Genomic DNA, 25439 nt, shown 5'->3' on the forward strand with positions numbered 1-25439 from the left:
GGTTCAACCTTGGGTTCCTTCACTGGAGCGGCAACTGGTTTGCCATCCATGAAGTTTCCCTTCTAGCCCTTGCCCTTCTTGAAACCAGTGGTCTTGTTAAACCATCAACACTTGATGCTCCTTCTTGATTTCTACCTTTTGCAGTCTTAAGCACCGCGAACAGTTTCGGGATCAACTCCATCCCTTGCATGTCATAGTTCATCATGAAGATCTAGTAGCTTAGTGATAGTGGCTAGAGAACTCTATCAATCACTATCTTATCTGGAAGTTTAAATCCCACTTGATTTAAGTGATTATAGCACCCAGACATTCTGAGCACATGCCCACTAGCTGAGCTATTCTCCTCCATCTTGTTGGCAAAAGAACTTGTCAGAGGTCTCATACCTCTCAACACGGGCATGAGCCTGAAATCCCAATTTTAGCTCTTGGAACATCTCATATGTCTTATGACGTTCAAAACGTCATTGGAATCCCGATTCTAAGCTGTAAAGTATGGTGCACTAAACTATCAAGTAGTCATCAGGATGTTTCTGTCAGGTGTTCACAACATCCACAGACGACGTTGTAGGGGTTTGCACATCGAGTGGTGCATCAAAGACGTAAGCCTTCCGTGTAGCAGTGAGGACACTCCTCGGACTACGGACCTAGTCCGCATCATTGCTTACAATATCTTTCAACTTAATCTTTCTCTAGGAACATATTGAAATAGGGAGCTACAACGTGGGCTATTTATCTACAACATATTTGCAAAGACAATTTAGACTATGTTCATGATAATTGAGTTAATCTAATCAAATTATTTAATGAACTCCCACTCAGATAGACATCCCTCTAGTCATCTAAGTGAAACATGATCCGAATCGACTAGGCCGTGTCCGATCATCACGTGAGACGGACTAGTCATCAACGGTGAACATCTCATGTTGATCATATCTTCTATACGACTCATGTTCGACCTTTCGGTCTTCCGTGTTCCGAGGCCATGTCTGTACATGCTAGGCTCGTGAAGTCAACCTAAGTGTTTCGCATGTGTCCCGAGGCCATGTCTGTACATGCTAGGCTCGTCAACACTCGTTGTATTCGAACGTTAGAATCTATCACACCCGATCATCACATGGTGCTTCGAAACAACGAACCTTCGCAACGGTGCACAGTTAGGGGGAACACTTTTCTTGAAATTTTAGTGAGGGATCATCTTATTTAAGCTACCGCCGTTCTAAGCAAATAAGATGTAAAACATGATAAACATCACATGCAATCAAATAGTGACATGATATGGCCAATATCATTTTGCTCCTTTTGATCTCCATCTTCGGGGCTCCATGATCATCGTTGTCACCGGCATGACACCATGATCTCCATAATCGTGTCTTCTTGAAGTTGTCTCATCATCTATTACTTCTACTACTATGGCTAACGCTTTAGCAATAAGGTAAAGTAATTACATGACGTTTAAGTTGACACGCAGGTCATAAATAAATTAAGACAACTCCTATGGCTCCTGCCGGTTGTCATACTCATCGACATGCAAGTCGTGATTCCTATTACAAGAACATGATCAATCTCATACATCACATATATCATTCATCACATCCTTTTGGCCATATCACATCACAAGGCATATGCTGCAAAAACAAGTTAGACATCCTATAATTGTTGTTGCAAGTTTTTACGTGGCTGCTATAGGTTTCTAGCAAGAACGTTTCTTACCAATGCCAAAACCACAACGTGATATGCCAATTTCTATTTACCCTTCATAAGGACCCTTTTCATTGAATCCGATCCGACTAAAGTGGGAGAGACAGACACCTGCTAGCCACATTATGCAACTAGTGCATGTCAGTCGGTGGAACCAGTCTCACGTAAGAGTATGTGTAAGGTCGGTCTGGGCCGCTTCATCCCACGATGCCGCCGAATCAAGATAAGACTAGTAACGGCAAGTAAATTGACAATATCGATGCCCATAACTGCTTTGTGTTCTACTCGTGCATAGAAACTACTCATAGACCTAGCTCATGATGCCGCTGTTGGGGATCATAGTAGAAATTTGAAATTTTCTACGCATCACCAAGATCAATCTATGGAGTAATCTAGCAACGAGGGGAAGGAGAGTGCATCTACATACCCTTGTAGATCGCTAAGCGGAAGCGTTGCAAGAATGCGGATGAAGGAGTCGTACTCGTAGCGATTCAGATCGCGGTTGATTCCGATCTAAGCGCCGAACCACGGCGCCTCCGCGTTCAACACACGTGCAGCCCGGTGACGTCTCCTACGCCTTGATCCAGCAAGGGGAGAAGGATAGGTTGGGGAAGACTCCATCCAGCAGCAGCACGACGGCATAGTGGTGAAGGAGGAGCGTGGCAATCCTGTAGGGCTTCGCCAAGCACCGCGGGAGAAGAGGAGGACTTGGGAGAGGGGGAGGGCTGTGCCAGAACTTGGTTGTGGCTGCCCTCCCACCCCCCACATATATATAGGGTCAAGGGAGAGGGGGCGGCCCCCTTAGATCCAATCTGAGGAGGGGCGGCAGCCAGGGGGGCTGCTGCTGAATGTCTAAGGAAATGATACTTGACATTAGAAAAGCTTTAGCATACGAACTACACAATCTTGTGCTAGGCTTAGGATTGGGTCTTGTCCATCACATCATTCTCCTAATGATGTGATCCCGTTATCAATGACATCCAATGTCCATGGTCAGGAAACTGTAACCATCTATTGATCAACGAGCTAGTCAACTAGAGGCTTACTAGGGACATGGTGTTTGTCTATGTATCCACACATGTATCTGAGTTTCCTATCAATACAATTCTAGCATGGATAATAAACGATTATCATGAACAAGGAAATATAATAATAACTAATTTATTATTGCCTCTAGGGCATATTTCCAACAAAACACTCCTCGGCTACTAGCCGAGGAGGTTGAAGCCGATGGTCGGTCAACAAAGTTTTATACAATGCGGATCCGAGCATTAATGACGTAAAGTACTTGGATACATAGAGTCATTACACATAATTTGTGATTTTACTATGGATATCGATCCTTAATTCGGCCACCCGTGCCCGCATTAAGGCTCGGGGGCTACTGGGCTTCGGGCTTATTATTTACAAATATTAAAGGGGCACATCGATCCCCTGATCTGGTGTTGCCACCCGACCAGTGTCTCGGGGGCTACTGCATTGCCTGTCCAATGCATAAAATTTTAAGTGCAATATAGTTTCTGAGGAGATTTTGATCCCCAGGTTGGTCGACCGCACCCAACCTGAGTCTCGAGGACTGAGCACGCTGCTTTTTGTGTCCCGAAGTATTCTGCCGAGCTAGGACTTGATCCCTAGGCTGATTTTGCAAATCAACCTGAGTCTCAGCGGCTACCGGGATCAGGGGTCTTACGTCATCCTTCAGGTGCATCTCCGGTTTTAGACCGATACACACCTTGAGGGCTACTGGCTATATATCTCGGCAGAGAATAAATTGCACCAATCAAAAATATTGACAAAAAATCGGGCCACGGTCAGGGTGGTGCACCACCTTGGAAGCAGTCTGGCATAAAGCTCGGGCGCTAGTGGCTGGCTCCATAGAGGGCATTTCCAGCATTAAGCTTGGCTAAACTCCTTCAACTTTTTTGAACCAAGGTGATTTATGACAGTCCGGCGTTGGAGCTTGGACATAGTCCGGCGTTGGAGCTTGGACATAGTCCGGCGTTGGAGCTCGGATACAGTCCGGCGTTGGAGCTCGGATACATTCCGGCGTTGGAGCTCGGAAGCGGTCTGGCATTGGTGCTCGTCTAAAAAAGATACCTCGAATGCAGTCCGACGTTGGAGCTCGGACGCAAGAGGACACTGCCTCCCGGGAACAACTTCAAACCCGAGGTGTGGCATAAAAATAACAAGGCATTGATAAAGGCCGGAAACTTAAAGGGGCTCCTAGGATACCCGGCGTATAAACTCGTCGAATGCATTTCGGCGATCCTCAAGATCGAAGATGAGAAGATTTGTTGAACCAGTTTTCAAGCGACAACCGAAGATGAAGAATAGTTTGGAAGAATCGAGGAGCGTCCCTAACTTGAAGACCGGTTCAGAGGGCTACTGACGGTGTCCTGGACTAGGGGGTACTCAACATGTCATCTCCCGATCTGTTATACTGGGCCGAGGACCCCCATGGCCGTATACTCATGGGCCAGTTCGGACAGCTGCCGCATACATGGAAGATTCCACAAGACTTGGTGATCAAGACAAGGACTCCTCCCCACCGGCGTATTCGGCTAGGACTCTTGTTATCCTAGGCCATTGGTGCATTATATAAACCGAGGCCAGGCTGGTCGATAGAGAACATATACAACAATCATAATCATAGGCTAGCCTATAGGGTTTAGCCTCTACGATCTCGTGGTAGATCAACTCTTGTAATACTCATATCATCAAGATCAATCAAGCAGGAAGTAGGGTATTACCTCCATCGAGAGGGCCCGAACTTGGGTAAACATAGTGTCCCCTGTCTCCTGTTACCATCGACCTTAGACGCATAGTTCGGGACCCCCTACCCGAGATCCGCCGGTTTTGACACCGACAGTGGGTTTAACCCTCTTTTTTGAGCTCCTTAGATTGGTTGAATAGAAGGCTCCTCCTCATTACCTGATTCATCATAAGAAATAATAGGAGGATATTGGGAAGCCTCTTCCCTTTCATTAGTATTCTCTTCATCCTCTATTTGTTTTCTTTTCTTTATATACTTGGCAATATAAGGATTTTCAATGCAATTCACCGCACAATACATATAAATTTCCTCTAGATCAAAACTAAGAACTCTATCAAGGGCAAATTCTAGAATAACCTTAGATATACATTTCAATTCTTCATAACCCAAGAGCAAACTAAGTTCATTATGATGTGCAAGGGAAATCAAGTCATCACAATTTTTGGACACGATACGATCATGAAACAATTTGCATTGGGTACAGAAATGATCACGTTCATTGCAAAGTTCACAAGTACGGCTAAGAAAGTTTAAATTTTCAGCACAAACATCTAGCCTTTCTTGCAACAATTTAGTTTCCAAATACTTATGCCTCTTGCAGAATCTATCTTCCCTCTTTGGTATGTACTTGCAAACTCTATGCACTCCACAAAAATCGATATGCTTATAAGAGATATTTTCATCATGACTAGTGCAATCATCATTAGTACTATGGATATTGAAAGAGTTCATACTAACAACATTGAAATCATGCTCATCATTCAAAGATTTAGTGCCAAACATTTTATAGACTTCTTCTTCTAGCATTTGAACACAATTTTCCTTTCCATCGTTCTCACGAAAGATATTAAAAAGATGAAGCATATGAGGCAAACTCAATTCCATTTTTTGGTAGTTTTCTTTTATAGAATAAACTAGTGATAAAACAAGAAACAAAAAGATTCGATTGCAAGTTCTAAAGATATACCTTCAAGCGCTAACCTCCCCGGCAACGGCGCCAGAAAAGAGCTTGATGTCTACTACACAACCTTCTTCTTGTACACGTTGTTGGGCCTCCAAGTGCACAGGTTTGTAGGACAGTAGCAAATTTCCCTCAAGTGGATGACCTAAGGTTTATCAATCCATGGGAGGCGTAGGATGAAGATGGTCTCTCTCAAACAATCCTGCAACCAAATAACAAAGAGTCTCTTGTGTCCCCAACACACCCAATACAATGGTAAATTGTATAGGTGCGCTAGTTCGGCGAAGAGATGGTGATACAAGTGCAATATGGATGGTAGATAAAGGTTTTTGTAATCAGAAAATATAAAAACAGCAAGGTAACTAATGATAGAAGTGAGCACAAATGGTATTGCAATGTGTTGAAACAAGGCCTAGGGTTCATACTTTTACTAGTGCAAGTTCTTTCAACAATAAAAACGTAATTGGATCATATAACTATCCCTCAACATGCAACAAAGAGTCACTCCAAAGTCACTAGTAGCAGAGAACAAACGAAGAGATTATGGTAGGGTACAAAACCACCTCAAAGTTATCCTTTCTGATTGATCTATTCAAGAGTCCGTAGTAAAATAACATGAAGCTATTCTTTCCGTTCGATCTATCATAGAGTTCGTACTAGAATAAAACCTTAAGACACAAATCAACCAAAACCCTAATGTCACCTAGATACTCCAATGTCACCTCAAGTATCCGTGGGTATGATTATACAATATGCATCACACAATCTCAGATTCATCTATTCAAACCAACACAAAGGACTTCAAAGAGTGCGCCAAAGTTTCTACCGGAGAGTTAAGATGAAAACGTGTGCCAACCCCTATGCATAAGTTCACGAGGTCACGGAACTCGCAAGTTGATCACCAAAACATACATCAAGTGGATCACATGATATCCCATTGTCACCACAGATAAGCACATGCAAGACATACATCAAGTGTTCTCAAATCCTTAAAGACTCAATCCGATAAGATAACTTGAAAGGGAAAACTCAATTCATCACAAGAGAGAAGAGGGGGAGAAACATCATAAGATCCAACTATAATAGCAAAGCTCGCGATACATCAAGATCGTACCACCTCAAGAACACGAGAGAGAGAGAGAGAGAGAGAGAGAGAGAGAGAGATCAAACACATAGCTACTGGTACATACACTTAGCCCCGAGGGCGGACTACTCCCTCCTCATCATGGAGAGCACCGGAATGATGAAGCTTGCCACCGCAGAGGGATTCCCCCCTCCGGCAGGGTGCCGCAACGGGTCTAGATTGGTTTTTGGTGGCTAAGGAGGCTTCTGGCGGCGGAACTACCGATCTATTCTGCTCCTTGATGGTTTTAGGTTATATTGATATATATAGGCGAAAGAAGTCGGTCATGGGAGCCACGAGGGGCCCACAAGGGTGGGGGCGCCTAGGGGGGTAGGGCGCGCCTCCCTGTCTCGTGGCCACCTCGAAGCTTCCCTGAAGTCTACTCCAAGTCTCCTGGGTTGCTTTCGTTCCAAAAATAAGTTCCGTGGAGTTTCAGGTCAATTGGACTCCGTTTGATTTTCCTTTTCCGCGATACTCTAAAACAAGGAAAACAGAAACTGGCACTAGGCTCTAGGTTAATAGGTTAGTCCCAAAAATCATATAAAATAGCATATAAATGCATATAAAACATCCAAGGTTGATAATATAATAGCATGGAACAATAAAAAATTATAGATACGTTGGAGACGTATCAGTCCGCATGCTTAATGTTCGATGACGATATGTATTGTGAGTTATGTGATTTGATGTACCAAAGGTTGTTCGGAGTCCCGGATGTGATCATGGACATGACGAGGAGTCTCGAAATGGTCGGGACATAAAGATTGATATATTGGACCATGTTATTCGGACACCAGAAGTGTTCCGGATAGTTTCGGATAAAACCGGAGTGCCAGAGGGTTACCGGAACACCCCTGGGAAGTTATGGGCCTTAGTTGGTCTTAGCGGAGAGAGAGGGCCGCAGCCAGGAGGTGGCGCCCCCCCAAGGGGAGTCCGGATAGGACAAGGGGAGGGGGCGCGGCCCCTCTTTCCCTCTCTCTCTCCCTCTCCTTCCTTCTTCTCCTAGTTGGACTGGGAAAGGGGGGAACCTACTCCTACTAGGAGTAGGATACCCCTCTTGGGGCGCACCCTAGGGGCCGATCGGCCCTACCCTCCTCTCTCCTTTATATACGGGAGAGGGGGCACCCCATAGACACACAAGTTGATCTTTAGCCATGTGCGGTGCCCCCCTCCACAGTTTTCCACCTCGGTCATATTATCGTAGTGCTTAGGTGAAGCCCTGCGTCGGTAACTTCATCATCACCGTCAACACACCGTCGTGCATCCGGAACTAACCCTCGACCTCAGCTGGATCAAGAGTTCGAGGGACTTCACCGAGCTAAACGTGTGCAGATCGCGGAGGTGCCATGCATTCGGTACTTGATCGGTTGGATCGCGAAGACGTTCGACTACATCAACCGTGTTACTTAATTCTTCCGCTTTCGGTCTACGAGGGTATGTAGACACACTCTCACCTCTCGTTGCTATGCATCTCCTATATAGATCTTGCGTGATCGTAGGAATGTTTTTGAAATACTGCGTTCCCCAACAGTGGCTTCCGAGCTAGGTCTATGCATAGATGTTATATGCACGAGTAGAACACAAAGAGTTGTGGGCGATAATAGGCATACCGCTTACCAGCATGTCATACTTTGATTCGGCGGTATTGTTGGATGAAGCGGCCCAAACCGACAATACATGACCGCGTTCATGAGACTGGTTCTACCGCCGTGCTTCGCACACAGGTGGCTAGTGGGTGTTTGTTTCTCCAACTTTAGTTGAATCAAGTGTGACTATGCCCGGTCCTTATTGAAGGTTAAAACAACACACTTGACAAAAAATCATTTTGGTTTTGATGCGTAGGTAAGAACGGTTCTTGCTATAAGCCCGTAGCAGCCACGTAAAACTTGCAACAACAACGTAGAGGACGTCTAACTTGTTTTTGTCGGGCATGTTGTGATGTGATATGGTCAAGACGTGATTATATAAATTGTTGTATGAGATGATCATGTTTTGTAACAGTTATCGGCAACTGGCAGGAGCCATATGGTTGTCGCTTTATTGTATGAAATGCAATCGCCATGTAATTGCTTTACTTTATCACTAAGCGGTAGCGATAGTCGTAGAAGCAATAGTTGGCGAGACAACAATGCTGCTACGATGGTGATCAAGGTGTCAAGTCGGTGACGATGGTGATCATGATGGTGCTTTGGAGATGGAGATCAAAGGCACAAGATGATGATGGCCATATCATATCACTTATATTGATTGCATGTGATGTTTATCCTTTACAAGAAATTTTGTTTTTGCCACTCTAGATTTTGCCAATTTTCCTTATGCCACTATAGATTTTGACATTTCAGTTTTGCCACTCTTAGCTTTTGACAATTATCACAATTGCCATTCCGTGGCAAAACCAAAATAAATTAGAGTGGCAATTGTGATACATTGTCAAAGACTAGAGTGGCAAAATTGAAACAAAATTAATTTGCGTTTGCCACATAATGGCAATTGTGATATTTGTCAAAAGCTAAGAGTGGCAAAACTGAAATGTCAAAATCTAGAGTGGCATAAGGAAAATTGGCAAAATCTAGAGTGGCAAAAACAAAATTTTCCCTTTTGTAGGGATAACTTTCTTTGGCCATGTTATTTTGATAAGACATAATTGCTTAGTTAGTATGCTTGAAGTATTATTATTTCTATGTCAATATTAAACTTTTATCTTGAATCTTTCGGATCTGAACATTCATGCCACAATAAAGAAAAATTACATTGAGAAATATGTTAGAAAGCATTCCACATCAAAAATTCTTCTTTTATCATTTACCTACTCGAGGACGAGCAGGAATTAAGCTTGGGGATGCTTGATATGTCTCCAACGTATCTATAATTTTTGATTTCTCCATGCTATTATATTATCTGTTTTGGATGTTAATGGGCTTTATTTTACACTTTTATATCATTTTTGGGACTAACCTATTAACCGAAGGCACAACCCAAATTGTTGTTTTTTGCCTATTATAGTGTTTCGCAAAAAAGGAATATCAAACAAAGTCCAAATAGAATGAAACCTTCGGGAACATGATTTTCTCAACAAACGTGATCCAGGAGACTTGGAGTGGGAGTCAAGAAACAATCGAGGAGGCCACGAGGCAAGGGGGCGCGCCTACCCCCTGGGCGCGCCCTCCACCCTTGTGGGCCCCTCGTTGCTCCACCGACCTACTTCTTCCTCCTATATAAGTCCACGTACCCCGCAAACATCCAGGAGCCCCACGAAATCCTAATTCCACCGCCACAACCTTCTGTACTCGAGAGATCACATCTTGGGGCCTTTTCCGGAGCTCCGCCGGAGGGGGCATTGATCATGGAGGGCCTCTACATCAACTCCATGGCCTCTCCGGTGATGTGTGAGTAGTTTACTTCATACCTTCGGGTCCATAGTTATTAGCTAGATGGCTTCTTCTCTCTCTTTGGATCTCAATACAAAGTTCTCCTCGATCTTCTTGGAGATCTATTTGATGTAATCTTCTTTTGTGGTGTGTTTGTCAAGATCCGATGAATTGTGGGTTTATGATCCAGTTTATCTATGAACAATATTTGAATCTCCTCTGAATTCTTTTACGTATGATTGGTTTATCTTTGCAAGTCTCTTCGAATTATCAGTTTGGTTTGGCCTACTAGATTGATCTTTCTTGCAATGGGAGAAGTGCTTAGCTTTGGGTTCAATCTTGCGGTGCTCGATCCCAGTGACAGAAAGGGAAACGACACATATTCTATTGTTGCCATCGAGGATAAAAAGATGGGGTTTATATCATATTGCATGAGTTTATCCCTATACATCATGTCATCTTGCTTAAAGCGTTACTCTGTTCTTATGAACTTAATACTCTAGATGCATGCTGGATAGCGGTCGATGTGTGGAGTAATAGTAGTAGATGCATAATCGTTTCGGTCTACTTGTCGCGGACGTGATGCCTATATACATGATCATACCTAGATATTCTCATAACTATGCTCAATTCTATCAATTGCTCGATAGTAATTCGTTTACCCACCGTAATACTTATGCTCTTGAGAGAAGCCACTAGTGAAACCTATGGCCCCGGGGTCTATCTTCCATCATTTTAATCTTCCAACGCTTAGTTATTTCTATTTTCGTTTATTTTACTTTGCATCTTTATTTCTCTTTATCATAAAAATACCAAAAATATTATCTTATCATATCTATCAGATCTCACTCTCGTAAGTGACCGTGAAGGGATTGAGAACCCCTTTATCGTGTTGGTTGCGAGGTTCTTATTTGTTTGTGTAGGTGTGTGGGACTCGAGCGAGATCACCTACTGGATTCATACCTTGGTTCTCAAAAACTGAGGGAAATACTTACGCTACTTTATTGCATCACCCTTTCCTCTTCAAGGGAAAACCAACGCAGTGCTCAAGAGGTAGCAATCTCTCACCAAATTTCAAGGTACAAGTGTTCTTCCTGAGTATGCACCGTTGCTACAGTTCATCGTGCCGAGACACCACATGATGATCGGGTGTGATAAGCTCTGTCTTCACATACAACGGGTGCAAGCCAGTTTTGCACACGTAGAATACTCAGGTTAAACTTGACGAGCCTAGCATATGCAGATATGTCCTCGGAACACTGAGACCGAATGGTCGAGCGTGAATCATATAGTAGATACGATCAACATAGTGATGTTTACCGTTGAAAACTACTCCATCTCACGTGATGATCGGACATGGTTTAGTTGGTATTGATCACGTGATCACTTAGATGATTAGAGGGATGTCTATCTAAGTGGGAGTTCTTAAGTAATATGATTAATTGAACTTTAATTTATCATGAACTTAGTACCTAATAGTATTTTGCATGTCTATGTTGTTGTAGATAAATGGCCCGTTCTACTGTTCTGTTGAATTTTAATGCGTTCCTAGAGAAAGCTAAGTTGAAAGATGATGGTAGCAACTACATGGACTGGGTCCATAACATGAGGATTTTCCTCATTGTTGCACAGAAGAATTACGTCCTGGAAGCACCGCTAGGTGCAAGACCCGCTGCAGGAGCAACACCGGATGTTGTGAACGCCTGGAAGAGCAAAGATGATGACTACTCGATAGTTCAATGTGCCATGCTTTACGGCTTAGAACCGGGACTTCAACGACGTTTTGAACGTCATGGAGCATATGAGATGTTCCAGGAGTTGAAGTTAATATTTCAAGCAAATGTCCGTATTGAGAGATATGAAGTCTCCAATAAGTTCTACAGCTGCAAAATGGAGGAGAATAGTTCTGTCAGTGAGCATATACTCAAAATGTCTGGGTACCACAATCAGTTGACTCAGCTGGGAGTTAATCTTCCGGTTGATAGTGTCATTGACAGAATTCTTCAATCACTGCCACCAAGCTACAAAAGCTTCATGATGAACTATAATATGCAAGGGATGGATAAGACAATTCCCGAGCTCTTCGCAATGCTAAAGGCCGCGGAGGTAGAAATCAAGAAGGAGCATCAAGTGTTGATGGTCAACAAGACCACTAGTTTCAAGAAGAAGGGCAAAGGGAAGAAGTGGAACTTCAAGAAGAACGGCAAGCAAGTTGCTTCTCAAGTGAAGAAGCCCAAGTCTGGACCTAATCCTGAGACTGAGTGCTTCTACTGCAAAGGGGCTGGTCACTGGAAGCGGAACTGCCCCAAGTATTTGGCGGATAAGAAGGATGGCAAAGTGAAAGCTATATTTTATATACATGTTATTGATGTGTACCTTACTAATGCTCGTAGTAGCGCCTGGGTATTTGATACTGGTTTTGTTGCTCATATTTGCAACTCGCAACAGGGGCTACGGATTAAACGAAGATTGGCTAAGGACGAGGTAACGATGCGCGTGGGAAATGGTTCCAAAGTCGATGTGATCGCCGCCGGCACGCTACCTCTACATCTACCTTCGAGATTAGTTTTAGATGTAAATAATGGTTATTTGGTGCCAGCGTTAAGCATGGACATTATATCTGGATCTTGTTTGATGCGAGAAGGTTATTCATTTAAATTAGAGAATGATGGTTGTTCTATTTATATGATTAATATCTTTTATGGTCATGCACCCTTGATGAGTGGTCTATTTTCATTGAAACTCAATAGTAGTGATACACATATTCATAGTATTGAAGCCAAAAGATATAAGTTTAATAATGATAGTGCAACTTATTTGTGGCATTGCCGTTTAGGTATTGGTGTAAAACGCATGAAGAAACTCCATGCTGATGGTTTTTTGAATCACTTGATGCTTGAGAACCATGCCTCATGGGCAAGATGACTAAAACTCCGTTCTTCCGAACAATGGAGCGAGCAACAGACTTATTGGAAATAATACATACTGATGTATGCGGTCCGATGAGTGTTGATGCTCACAGCGGGTATCATTATTTTCTGACCTTCACAGATGATTTGAGAAGATATGGTGGATATATCTACTTGATGAAACATAAGTCTGAAACATTTGAAAAGTTCAAAGAATGAGTGAAGTGGAAAATCATCGTAACAAGAAAATAAAGTTTCTACGATCTCATCGTGGAGGTGATATTTGAGTTACGAGTTTGGTCTTCATTTGAAACAATGCGGAATAGTTTCGCAACTCACGCCACCCGAAACACCATAGCGTAATGGTGTGTCTGAACGTTGTAACCGCACTTTATTAGATATAGTGAAATCTATGATGTCTCTTACTGATTTACCGCTATCGTTTTGTGGTTATGCTTTAGAGCTGGATTCACGTTAAATAGGGCACAATCTAAATCCGTTGAGATGACACCATATGAACTGTGGTTTGGCAAGAAACCCAAGTTGTCGTTTCTTAAAAGTTTGGGGCTGTGATGCTTATGTGAAAAGGCTTCAACCTGATAAGCTCAAACCCAAATAGGAGAAATGTGTCTTCATAGGATACCCAAAGGAGACTATTGGGTACACCTTCAATCACAGATCCGAAGGCAAGATATTCGTTGCTAAGAATGGATCCTTTCTAGAGAAGGAGTTTCTCTCGAAAGAAGTGAGTGGGAGGAAAGTAGAACTTGATGAGGTAATTGTACCTGCTCCCTTATTGGAAAGTAGTTCATCACAGAAATCAGTTCCAGTGATTCCTACACCAATTAGTGAGCAAGCTAATGACGATGATCATGAAACTTCTGATCAAGTTACTACCGAACCTCGTAGGTCAACCAGAGTAAGATCCACACCAGAGTGGTACGGTAATCCTGTTCTGGAAGTCATGTTACTTGACCATGACAAATGTACGAACTATGAGGAAGCGGTGATGAGCCCAGATTCCGTGAAATGGCTTGAGGCCATGAAATCTGAGATGAGATCCATGTATGAGAACAAAGTGTGGACTTTAGTTGACTTGCCCGATGATCGGCAAGCCATAGAGAATAAATGGATCTTCAAGAAGAAGACTGACACTGACGGTAATGTTATTGTCTACAAAGCTCAACTTGTTGCGAAAGGTTTTTGACAAGTTCAAGGAGTTGACTATGATGAGACCTTTGCACCCGTAGCGATGCTTAAGTCCGTCCGAATCATGTTAGCAATTGTCGTATTTTATGATTATGAAATTTGGCAAATGGATGTCAAAACTGCATTCCTTAATGGATATCTTAAAGAAGAGTTGTATATGATGCAACCAGAAGGTTTTGTCGATCCAAAAGGTGCTAACAAAGTGTGCAAGCTCCAGCGATCCATTTATGGACTGGTGCAAGCATCTCGGAGTTGGAATATACGCTTTGATAGTGTGATCAAAGCATATGGTTTTATACAGACTTTTGAAGAAGCATGTATTTACAAGAAAGTCAGTGGGAGCTCTGTAACATTTCTGATATTATATGTGGATGACATATTGTTGATTGGAAATGATACTGAATTTCTGGATAGCATAAAAAGATACTTGAGTAAGATTTTTTCAATGAAAGACCTCGGTGAAGTTGCTTATATATTGGGCATCAAGATCTATAGAGATAGATCAAGACGCTTAGTTGGACTTTCACAAAGCACATACCTTGATAAAGTTTTGAAGAAGTTCAAAATGGATCAAGCAAAGAAAGGGTTCTTGCCTGTGTTACAAGGTGTGAAGTTGAGTCAAACTCAATGCCTGACCACTGCAGAAGATAGAGAGAAAATGAAAATCATTCCCTCATAGGTTCTATCATGTATGCAATGTTGTGTACTAGGCCTGATGTGTGCCTTGCTATTAGTTTAGCAGGGAGGTACCAAAGTAATCCAGGAGTGGATCACTAGACAGCGGTAAAGAACATCATGAAATACTTGAAAAGGACTAAGGATATGTTTCTCGTTTATGAAGGTGACAAAGAGCTCGTCGTAAACCGTTACGTCGATGCAAGCTTTGACACTGATCCGGATGACTCTAAGTCACAAACCGGATACGTATTTTTATTGAATGGTGGAGCTGTCAGTTGGTGCAGTTCTAAGAAGAGCGTCGTGGTGGGATCTACGTGTGAAGCAGAATACATAGCTGCTTCAGAAGCAGCAAATGAAGGAGGCTGGATGAAGGAGTTCATATCCGATCTAGGTGTAATACCTAGTGCATCGGGTCCAATGAAAATCTTTTGTGACAATACTGGTGCAATTGCCTTGGCAAAATAATACAGATTTCACAAGAGAACCAAGCACATCAAAATACGCTTCAATTCCATCCACGATCAAGTCAAGGAGGGAGACATAGAGATTTTCAAGATACATACGGACCTGAATGTTGCAGACCCATTGACTAAGCCTCTCTCACGAGCAAAACATGATCAGCACCAAGACTCCATGGGTGTTAGAATCATTACTGTGTAATCTAGATTATTGACTCTAGTGCAAGTGGGAGACTGAAGGAAATATGCCCTAGAGGCAATAATAAAGTTGTTATTTATATTTCCTTATATCATGATAAATGTTTATTATTCATGCTAGAATTGTACTATCCGGAAACTTAGTACATGTATGAATACATAGACAAACAAAGTGTTCCTAGTATGCCTCTACTTGACTAGCTCGTTAATCAAAGATGGTTAAGTTTCCTAGCCATAGACATGTGTTTTCATTTGGTGAATGAGATCACATCATTAGAGAATGATGTGATGGACTAGACCCATCTGTTAGCTTAGCACTAAGATTGTTTAGTTTATTGCTATTGCTTTCTTCATGACTTATGCATGTTCCTATGACTATGAGATTATGCAATTACGAATATCGGAGGAACACTTGGTGTGCTATCAAACGTCACAATGTAACGGGGTGATTATAAAGATGCTCTATAGGTATCTCCGATGGTGTTTGTTGAGTTGGCAAAGATCGAGATTAGGATTTGTCACTCCAATTTTCAGAGAGGTATCTCTAGGCCCTCTCGGTAATGCACATCACTATAAGCCTTGCAAGCAATGTGACTAATGAGTTAGTTACGGGATGATGCATTACGGAACGAGTAAAGAGACTTGCCGGTAACGAGATTGAACTAGGTATGATGATACCGACGATCGTATCTCGGGCAAGTAACATACCGATGACAAAGGAAACAACGTATGTTGTTATGTGGTTTGACCGATAATGATCTTCGTAGAATATGTAGGTACCAATATGAGCATCCAGGTTCCGCTATTGGTTATTGATCGGAGATGTGTCTCGGTCATGTCTACATAGTTCTCGAACCCGTAGGGTCCGCATGCTTAACGTTCGATGATGATATGTATTGTTAATTATGTGATTTGATGTACCAAAGGATGTTCGGAGTCTCGGATGTGATCACGGACATGACGAGGAGTCTCAAAATGGTCGAGACATAAAGATTGATATATTGGACCATGTTATTTGGACACCGGAAGTGTTCCGGATAGTTTCGGATAAAATCGGAGTGCCGGAGGGTTACCGGAACCCCCCAGGAAGTTATGGGCCTTAGTGGGCCTTAGGGGAGAGAAAGGGCCAAAGACAGGAGGTTGCGCCCCCCAAGGGCAGTCTGAATAGGACAAGGGGAGGGGCACAACCCCTCTTTCCCTCTCCCTCTCCTTCCTTCTTCTCCTAGTTGGACTAGGAAATGGGGGAACCTACTCCTACTAGGAGTAGGATTCCCCTCTTGGGGCGCGCCCTAGGAGCCGGCCAGCCCTCCCCTCCTCTCTCGTTTATATACGGGATAGGGGGGCACCCCATCGACACACAAGTTGATCTTTAGCCATGTGTGGTGCCCCCTCCACAGTTTTTCACCTCGGGCATATTGTCGTAGTGCTTAGGCGAAGCCCTGCGTCGGTAACTTCATCATCACCGTCAACACACCATCGTGCTGACGAAACTCACCCTCGGCCTCAGCTGGATCAAGAGTACGAGGGACATCACTGACCTGAATGTGTGCAGATCGCGGAGGTGTCGTGTGTCCGGTACTTGATCGGTTGGATCGTGAAGACGTTCGACTACATCAACCACGTTACTTATTAACTTCCGCTTTCGGTCTATGAGGGTACGTAGACACACTCTCCCCTCTCGTTGATATGCATTGATACGTCTCCGTCGTATCTACTTTTCCAAACACTTTTGCCCTTGTTTTGGACCCTAACTTGCATGATTTGAATGGAACTAACCCGGACTAACGCTGTTTTCAGCACAATTACCATGGTGTCATTTATGTGCAGAAACAAACGTTCTCAGAATGACCTAAAACTTCACGGAGCAACTTTTCAGAAAATATGAAAAAAACTACAAAAGATGAAGGCCAGGGGGCCCACCACCTCTCCACGAGGGTGGGGGCACGCCTGCCCCCCTAGGGTGCGCCCCCTACCTCGTGGGCCCCCTGTTGCCTCTCCGAATCCAACTCCATATATTGTGTTTCGGGGAGAGAAAAATTAGAGAGAAGAAATCATCGCGTTTTACGATATGGAGCCGCCGCCAAGCCCTAAAACCTCTCGGGAGGGCTGATCTGGAGTCCGTTCGGGGCTCCAGAGAGGGGAATCCGTCGCCATCGTCATCATCAACCATCCTCCATCACCAATTTCATGATGCTCACCGCCGTGCGTGAGTAATTCCATCGTAGGCTTGCTGGACGGTGATGGGTTGGATGGGATCTATCATGTAATCGAGTTAGTTTTGTTAGGGTTTGACCCTAGTATCCACCATGTTCTGAGATTGATGTTGCTACGACTTTGCTATGCTTAATGCTTGTCACTAGGGCCCGAGTGCCATGATTTCAGATCTAAACCTATTATGTTTTCATCAATATATGAGTGTTCTTGATCCTATCTTGCAAGTCTATAGTCACCTATTATGTGTTATGATCCATTAACCCCGAAGTGACAATAATCGGGATACTTACCGGTGATGACCGTAGTTTGAGGAGTTCATGTATTCACTATGTGTTAATGCTTTGTTCCGGTACTCTATTAAAAGGAGGCCTTAATATCCCTTAGTTTCCGCAAGGACCCCGCTGCCACGGGAGGGTAGGACAAAAGATGTCATGCAAGTTTTTTTCCATAAGCATGTATGACTATATTCGTAATACATGCCTACATTACATTGACGAACTGGAGCTAGTTCTGTGTCACCCTAGGTTATGACTGTTACATGATGAACCGCATCCGGCATAATTCTCCATCACCTATCCATTACCTACGAGCTTTCCATATATTGTTCTTCGCGTATTTACTTTCCCGTTGCTATTGCTATCATCACTACAAAATACCAAAAACATTACTTTTACTACTATTACCTTTTGCTACTGTTACCACTACTATCATATTACTTTGCTACTAAATACTTTGCTACAGATACTAAGTTTCCAGGTGTGGTTGAATTGACAACTCAGCTGCTAATACTTGAGAATATTCTTTGGCTCCCCTTGTGTCGAATCAATAAATTTGGGTTGAATACTCTACCCTCAAAAACTATTGCAATCCCCTATACTTGCGGGTTATCATGCATCTCCTAGATAGATCTTGCGTGATCGTAGGAAATTTTTTGAAATACTGCGTTCCCCAACAGTATGAACCATAGGCCTTGTTTCTAAGCATTGAGATACCATTTTCATCTCTTTCGTTACTTGTCACCTTGCTGTTTTTATTTGTTCAGATTATAGAAATATATTTCTACCATCCATATTACACATATATCACCCTACTTGAACTTTATCTTAAAAAAATCTTATTTTATCTCATATTAATAGTAGTAGTAGTAATCCAACTATGAGTGCCACTAAAAAGAAGAAAATATCTAACTACTCAGGGAAATACCTAATTTCCTTTTACAGTGTCCATTGGCAAAATCATTAGTGATTGGGTGACTGGGTGCATATGTTGCTCTTTTTTAGGCTCAAACCATAGAACAATTATTCTATAGTATTCTCTATTAATAAAGTATAGACCATACATATGTACATAGCAAAGAAAAAAGGAAGAAAAACAGAGGAAGCCTATCCAATACCAGCTTTTTTCTAACATGGGGAAAAAGCTAGTAACTCAAAGCATGCAGTGTTCATTCTAGATGATCACTGATCCAGCCTTGCAAAGTGCCGAAGTACTTTGCCTTAATCTTATGATCCAGCAGTTTTAGATCCTCTTTTGCCTTGAATTTCCAGTAGTTAATACTTGGAACTTCCCTTCTGAAAGTTTTCCCATTTCTTTGTCCCGAATGGGCCAACACCCTTGAATAATGATTTCTATTGCAATCTGTCTTGGTAATTCAGCTCTTGTCAAGAGAATGTTATCCATAAAATATATACCGAGTTTCTTATTGTGAAGTATGTCGTGCCAGCAGTCTTGAGAGAATCCATAGTCCCAAAAAAGATGTCTTGCAATTTCTTCAGCATCTTCATGGTAAAAAACACATGTATAACTTTCTAGAGAGAATGATTTCCTTTTGAGCAAGTTTCTTGTGTTCACCCTGTCATGCAAAAGCAGCCAGAAGAAAAATGTGTGCCTCAACCTCCATGAACTTTTACACGGCCATTTAAACATCTGATGTTCTTGCTGAGGAGGGCTTAGATGATGATACATCATGATAGAAGAAGAAAAAAATACCTTTCTAGCCCTTACAAGTTCAAGAATCATCTTGTTGGTCATTACCATGCACCTTCATGAGTTGTTGCATTTGAGTGAATTTAATGTAAGCTTGAGTGGACAGTAGACTGTTAAATAATTGTGTGTGATCCTCAGTCCTAGTCCAATCATGTAGCGACCAGACCTCAAACAGTCTGATCTCTGTGCTCCGGTGTCATACCTGGATCAGTAATGCTGACACCACACAGTACTCGGAGGATTTATAGCAGAGTAGCAATCACACACTTATTACATCGAGTGTCTCAAAAGAGAACTTATTACAATAAATATGGCTTAAGGCCATCTAATAACGATAACAGCGGAAGGCTTGGAAGATAAGTGAGTCCATCAACTCCAACGGCATCACTGAGTATAGAACCACGACCTAAAAACTTCTTAATCGTCATCTGAAAAGTCTGCAACATTAATGTTGCAGCCCGAAAACGGGTCAGTACATGGAATATGCTAGCAAGGTAACACATAGAGAGTAATGGAATGAACAGCTATACTATATGCATATTTGGCTGGTGGAAAGCTCTATGGTTACAGTTTTGCGTAAAGCCAATTTTTCCCTACTCCAAAGGAATAAATTTATTTACTATCATGGTGGTTGTTAAACATTGAGAATGGTTGACAGCATTCTCAATCCCAATTAAGCATCATCATTAAACATAACCCAACAAAATTAATTTAGAGTAACATGTTGAGATTCACATGAAAATCCAGGTACTAGATACTCAAGATGTCCATAACCGGGGACATGGCTAACCATGACTAGTTTATTACACTCTGCAGAGGTTTGTGCACTTTTCCCCACAAGACTCGATCGCCTCCGTTTGTTTTCTCGCACTACATGGTGTTTGAGAAGACGAATGACCGAGACATAGTCCTTCAAAAGCGCTAGCACCTTACGATCGGGTAGACCGTAAGACCTACATCCCCTACAACTGCTAGTCTACCATTGTAAGAGTTCACACAACTTAGTAAACTATGCTAGAGCCCATAATAGCTTGTGGCTGCACACGGAAGATTTTAGTATGAATAGTCTCATGACCCCTTTGAGCCTGGATGGCGGTCCAAAAGAAAACAGGCAAGTCCTGGAATACCCAGGTGCCTCAATCCACCCAGATGTGTGTTTAAGTTGTCACCTTAGATAAACCATTAATTAACAATCTCACATCTGTCATGGATTTCACTCACCCAATCCACGTCTACTAGCATAGCCTGGCATAATAAGCAAACGTAGAAGTAACTCCCAAAGGTTTGATAATAAACAGGTAATAGGTACTACCTCATCTACTTCCCATCCCACAATTTAATTAGATCCTAATCATGCAATGTGTGAGGTTTGATCTAATGCAATAAAACTGGGTAGTAGAAAGGTACGATCAAAGTGTTACTTGCCTTGCTGATGATCCGGGAAACCTAGCGATTCGAAGTAACAGGCGGCGCACTCCGGATACTCTATCGCAAACAACAAACGAGCATACAATAAGTACTCATCTAATGCACAGGTAAAACTCAAATAAGAGATCTAACCAGAAGGTTCAACTTAAGAACTCCGGTTGGCAAAAAAAAATCAAATCGAACAAAGCAACGAAAGTCAAACGGCGAAAGAAAACAATTTCGTTCTAGTAATCTGGAACTAGGGAAAATTTTACAGTAGCAAAATCTTGTTTAAGTTGGTTAAACGGATAGAGGGTTTTGAGACGAAACTCTAGGCGCTTGAATCGCCTGATTCCGATAAACGAGCGAAAAGTTATACTAAAACGAAAATCGGATCAGGAATCGCGATCAGAAAAATCACGGATTTAATCCGAGAAAAAGAAAACGACGAACAGATTAATGAACGAACGTTCGTTATCCAGATCTAAATGATGAACGTGTTCCTTTAAATGAACGAACGAGCGAACGCTCGCTATTTAACCTAAACCAAAAAAACGATCTAATAAAAAAACGAAAACTAAAAAAATCGAAAATAAACGACGGAAAACCGATCGGTTTTCTAAAAAAACGGGCGGCGCGGATTACGAGGCGGCGGTGAACCTCGGCGAGCGTGCGGGCGGGGCGGCGGCTCCGGCGGGCGGCGCAGCGGCGGCGGCACACAGGCTGCGGCGGCGGGTGCGGGGCTGGGGCGGGGCGCGGGGCTAGGGTTCCCCCCGGGTGGGCCGGCTTATAAAGCCCCTACGGGCCGGGAGTCCTAATCGGACACGGCCCGTAGGTCGGTTCCCCTTTTTTTAACGCTCGGAAGAAAAATAAAAAGAAATACTAAACGGACTCCAAAAATCCCGAAATAATTTTCCCGGGCTTCTAAAATCAAGCCCAACAAAGCGAACATTTATTTGGGCCCTAAATGCGATTTTGAAAAACGCACATTTTTCCTAAATTCAAATAAAACACGGAAAAACTCCGAAATAAAATCTTATTTGATTTTATTATTAAATCCTCAATATTTCTTTATTTTGGGAAAGTCATTTTATTCCCTCTCTCATATTTTTGTAATAGAAATAATTGATGATAAAATAAATAAAATCAAATGATCCTATTCTCAAAATTTGAGAAAACTCAAATATGAAAATAACGAAATCCCCAACTCTCTCCATTGGTCATTGAGTTGCGTAGAATTTCTAGGATCAACCAAAATGCAAATAAAATATGATATGCATTGATGATCTAATGTATAACATTCCAAATTGAAAATTTGGGATGTTACAAACCTACCCCCCTTAAGATGAATCTCACCCTCGAGATTCGGGTTGGCTAGAAGATAGGTGAGGGTGGTCTTTGAACAAATCTTCCTCTCGCTCCCAGGTGGCTTCATCCTCTGAGTGGTGGCTCCACTGAACTTTGCAAAACTTGATAACCTTGCTGCGGGTAACTCGGTTGGCAAACTCGAGAATCTTGACTGGCTTCTCCTCATAGGTCAAATCGTTATCCAACTGTATAGTTTCCAAAGGCACTGTATCTCTCAATGGTATGTCAGCCATCTCCGCGTGACACTTCTTTAGCTGAGAAATGTGGAACAGATCATGAACTCCTAACAATCCTTCGGGCAATTCCAACTTGTAGGCCACTTCCCCCATACGTTCCAAAACTCGAGATGGTCCTACAAATCGTGGTGCTAACTTCCCTTTAACTCCAAAACACTTTGTTCCCTGAAGTGGAGATACTCGAAGATAAGCTCTATCTCCAACTTCGTAAACTGTCTCCTTGAATTTAGAATCTGCATAACTTTTCTGTCTAGACTGGGCTACCTTGAGCCTATCGCGAATCAACTTCACCTTCTGTTCAGACTCTTTAATCAAGTCAGGACCAAACAACTGACGGTCTCCAACTTCGTCCCATGACAACGGTGTCCTGCACCTCCTTCCGTACAAGGCTTCGAAAGGGGCCATCTTTAAACTGGTTTGGTAACTGTTGTTGTAAGAGAACTCTGCATATGGCAAACTATCGTCCCAACTAGATCCATAATCTAGCGCACAAGCTCTCGGCATATCCTCCAAAATCTGATTGACTCTCTCGGTCTGTCCATCTGTCTGTGGATGAAAAGTTGTACTGAATTCTAGCCTGGTACCCAAAGTTTCGTGCAACTGCTTTCAGAACTTTGAGGTAAACTGGGTTCCTCTGTCTGATACGATACTCCTTGGAACTCCATGCAAACATACGATCCTGGTCATGTATATCTTTGCCAACTTAGCACTGGTGTAAGTGGTCTTAAATGGGATGAAATGAGCTACTTTCGTCAATCGATCAACTACAACCCAAATCGAGTCATAGCCTGAACGAGTCCTGGGCAATCCCGTGATAAAATCCATGCCTAGCTTATCCCACTTCCATTCGGGTATCAGCAATGGTTGTAACAATCCTGCTAGCTTCTGATGCTCTGCCTTTACTCTCTGACATACATCACAAACGGCTACATACTCTGCTATATCCTTCTTCATTCCGGTCCACCGGAAAATATCCTTCAGATCCAAATACATCTTGGTATTTCCTGGGTGAATTGAATATGGTGAATCGTGTGCCTCTTGCAAAATCAACTTCCTGATCTCCGGGTCGTTGGGCACATAAACACGGTCTTCAAACCATAGGGTGTCGTGTTCATCCTCACGAAATCCTTTAGCTTTTCCTTTGCTCAGTTTCTCCTTTATAGCGGCAATCTCTTTGTCAGTTTGCTGAGCTTCTCTGATTCTATCCATCAAAGTTGACTGAATCTCCAATGCTGCTACATAGCCTCTCGGAACTATTTCCAAACATATTTCACGAAGATTTTCAGCTAACTCCTTGGGTATTTCTCCCGTCATTAACGTATTTACATGGCTCTTACGGCTTAATGCGTCAGCTACTACATTAGCCTTTCCGGGATGATAATGCAATTTCAAATCATAATCTTTGATGAGCTCCAACCATCTCCTTTGTCTGAGATTCAACTCCTTCTGTGTGAAAATGTACTTCAAACTCTTATGATCCGTGTACACCTCACAATGGTTTCCAATGAGGAAATGTCTCCATGTTTTCAAAGCATGCACTACGACTGCTAACTCCAAATCATGCGTAGCATAATTCAACTCATGGGGCTTCAGTTGTCTTGAGGCATATGAAACAACTCTCCCTTCCTGCATAAGCACTGCTCCAAGTCCTCGACGTGAAGCGTCGCAGTACACCTCATAATCTTTGGTCTGGTCTGGAAAAATCAACACTAGTGAGGTAACCAAATGTTTCTTCAACAACTGGAAACTAGCCTCACACTCCTCTGTCCATATGAACTTGGTATCCTTCTTTACTAACTTTGTCATAGGCTTCGCAATCTTTGAGAAATTCTCAATAAATCTCCGGTAGTATCCTGCAAGTCCAAGAAAACTCCGGATCTCTCCAACTATTGTTGGGGCTTCCCACTTGGTCACGGTTTCAACTTTAGTGGGATCTACTGCTATACTTTCTCTAGATATAACGTGTTCGAAGAATCCTACTTCCTTCAACCAAAACTCACATTTGCTGAACTTGGCATACAATTGATGTTCTCTGAGTTTTCCAAGTACCAAACACAAATGCTCCTTATGCTCCTCTTCATTCTTCGAATAAACCAGGATATCATCAATGAACACTACGACGAACTTATCCAAAAACTCCATAAACACTTTGTTCATCATGTTCATAAAATAGGCAGGTGCGTTAGTCAGACCAAATGACATAACGGTATACTCATACAGCCCATACCTGGTGGTAAAAGCTATCTTCGGAATATCCTGTTCTCGAATCTTCAACTGGTGGTATCCTGATCGCAGATCGATCTTGGAAAATACCTTAGCTCCTTGCAATCGATCAAACAGATCGTTGATCATTGGTAGCGGGTACTTGTTCTTGATCGTTACTTCATTCAATCCTCGATAATCAACAACCATCCTTAACGATCCATCCTTCTTCTCCACTAGAAGTACTGGCGATCCCCAAGGTGAAGAACTTGGGCGAATATATCCCTTATCCAGTAACTCCTTAATCTGCTTCTTAATTTCCACCAAATCCTTTGCTGGCATCCTATATGGTCTCTTTGATATTGGCCCAGTGCCTGGCAATAGCTCAATCAAGAACTCAATATCTCTATCCGGTGGCATGCCTGGCAACTCTTCTGGAAATACATCAGGGAAATCCCTTACCACTGGTACTTCCTCCTGCACAACTCCTGTTAGGCAATTTACTTGGGTCCTCTTTGGCACATGCCGGGATACATACTTGATCCTTCTCCCTTCTGGGGTGGTAAGCAAAATTGACTTACTAGCACATTCAATATTCCCTTCATACTTTGATAACCAATCCATGCCTAATATCACATCCAATCCTTGAGA

The sequence above is a fragment of the Triticum aestivum genome, chromosome 5A (genome assembly GCF_018294505.1).
Source record: "Triticum aestivum cultivar Chinese Spring chromosome 5A, IWGSC CS RefSeq v2.1, whole genome shotgun sequence".
Lineage (NCBI taxonomy): Eukaryota > Viridiplantae > Streptophyta > Magnoliopsida > Poales > Poaceae > Triticum > Triticum aestivum.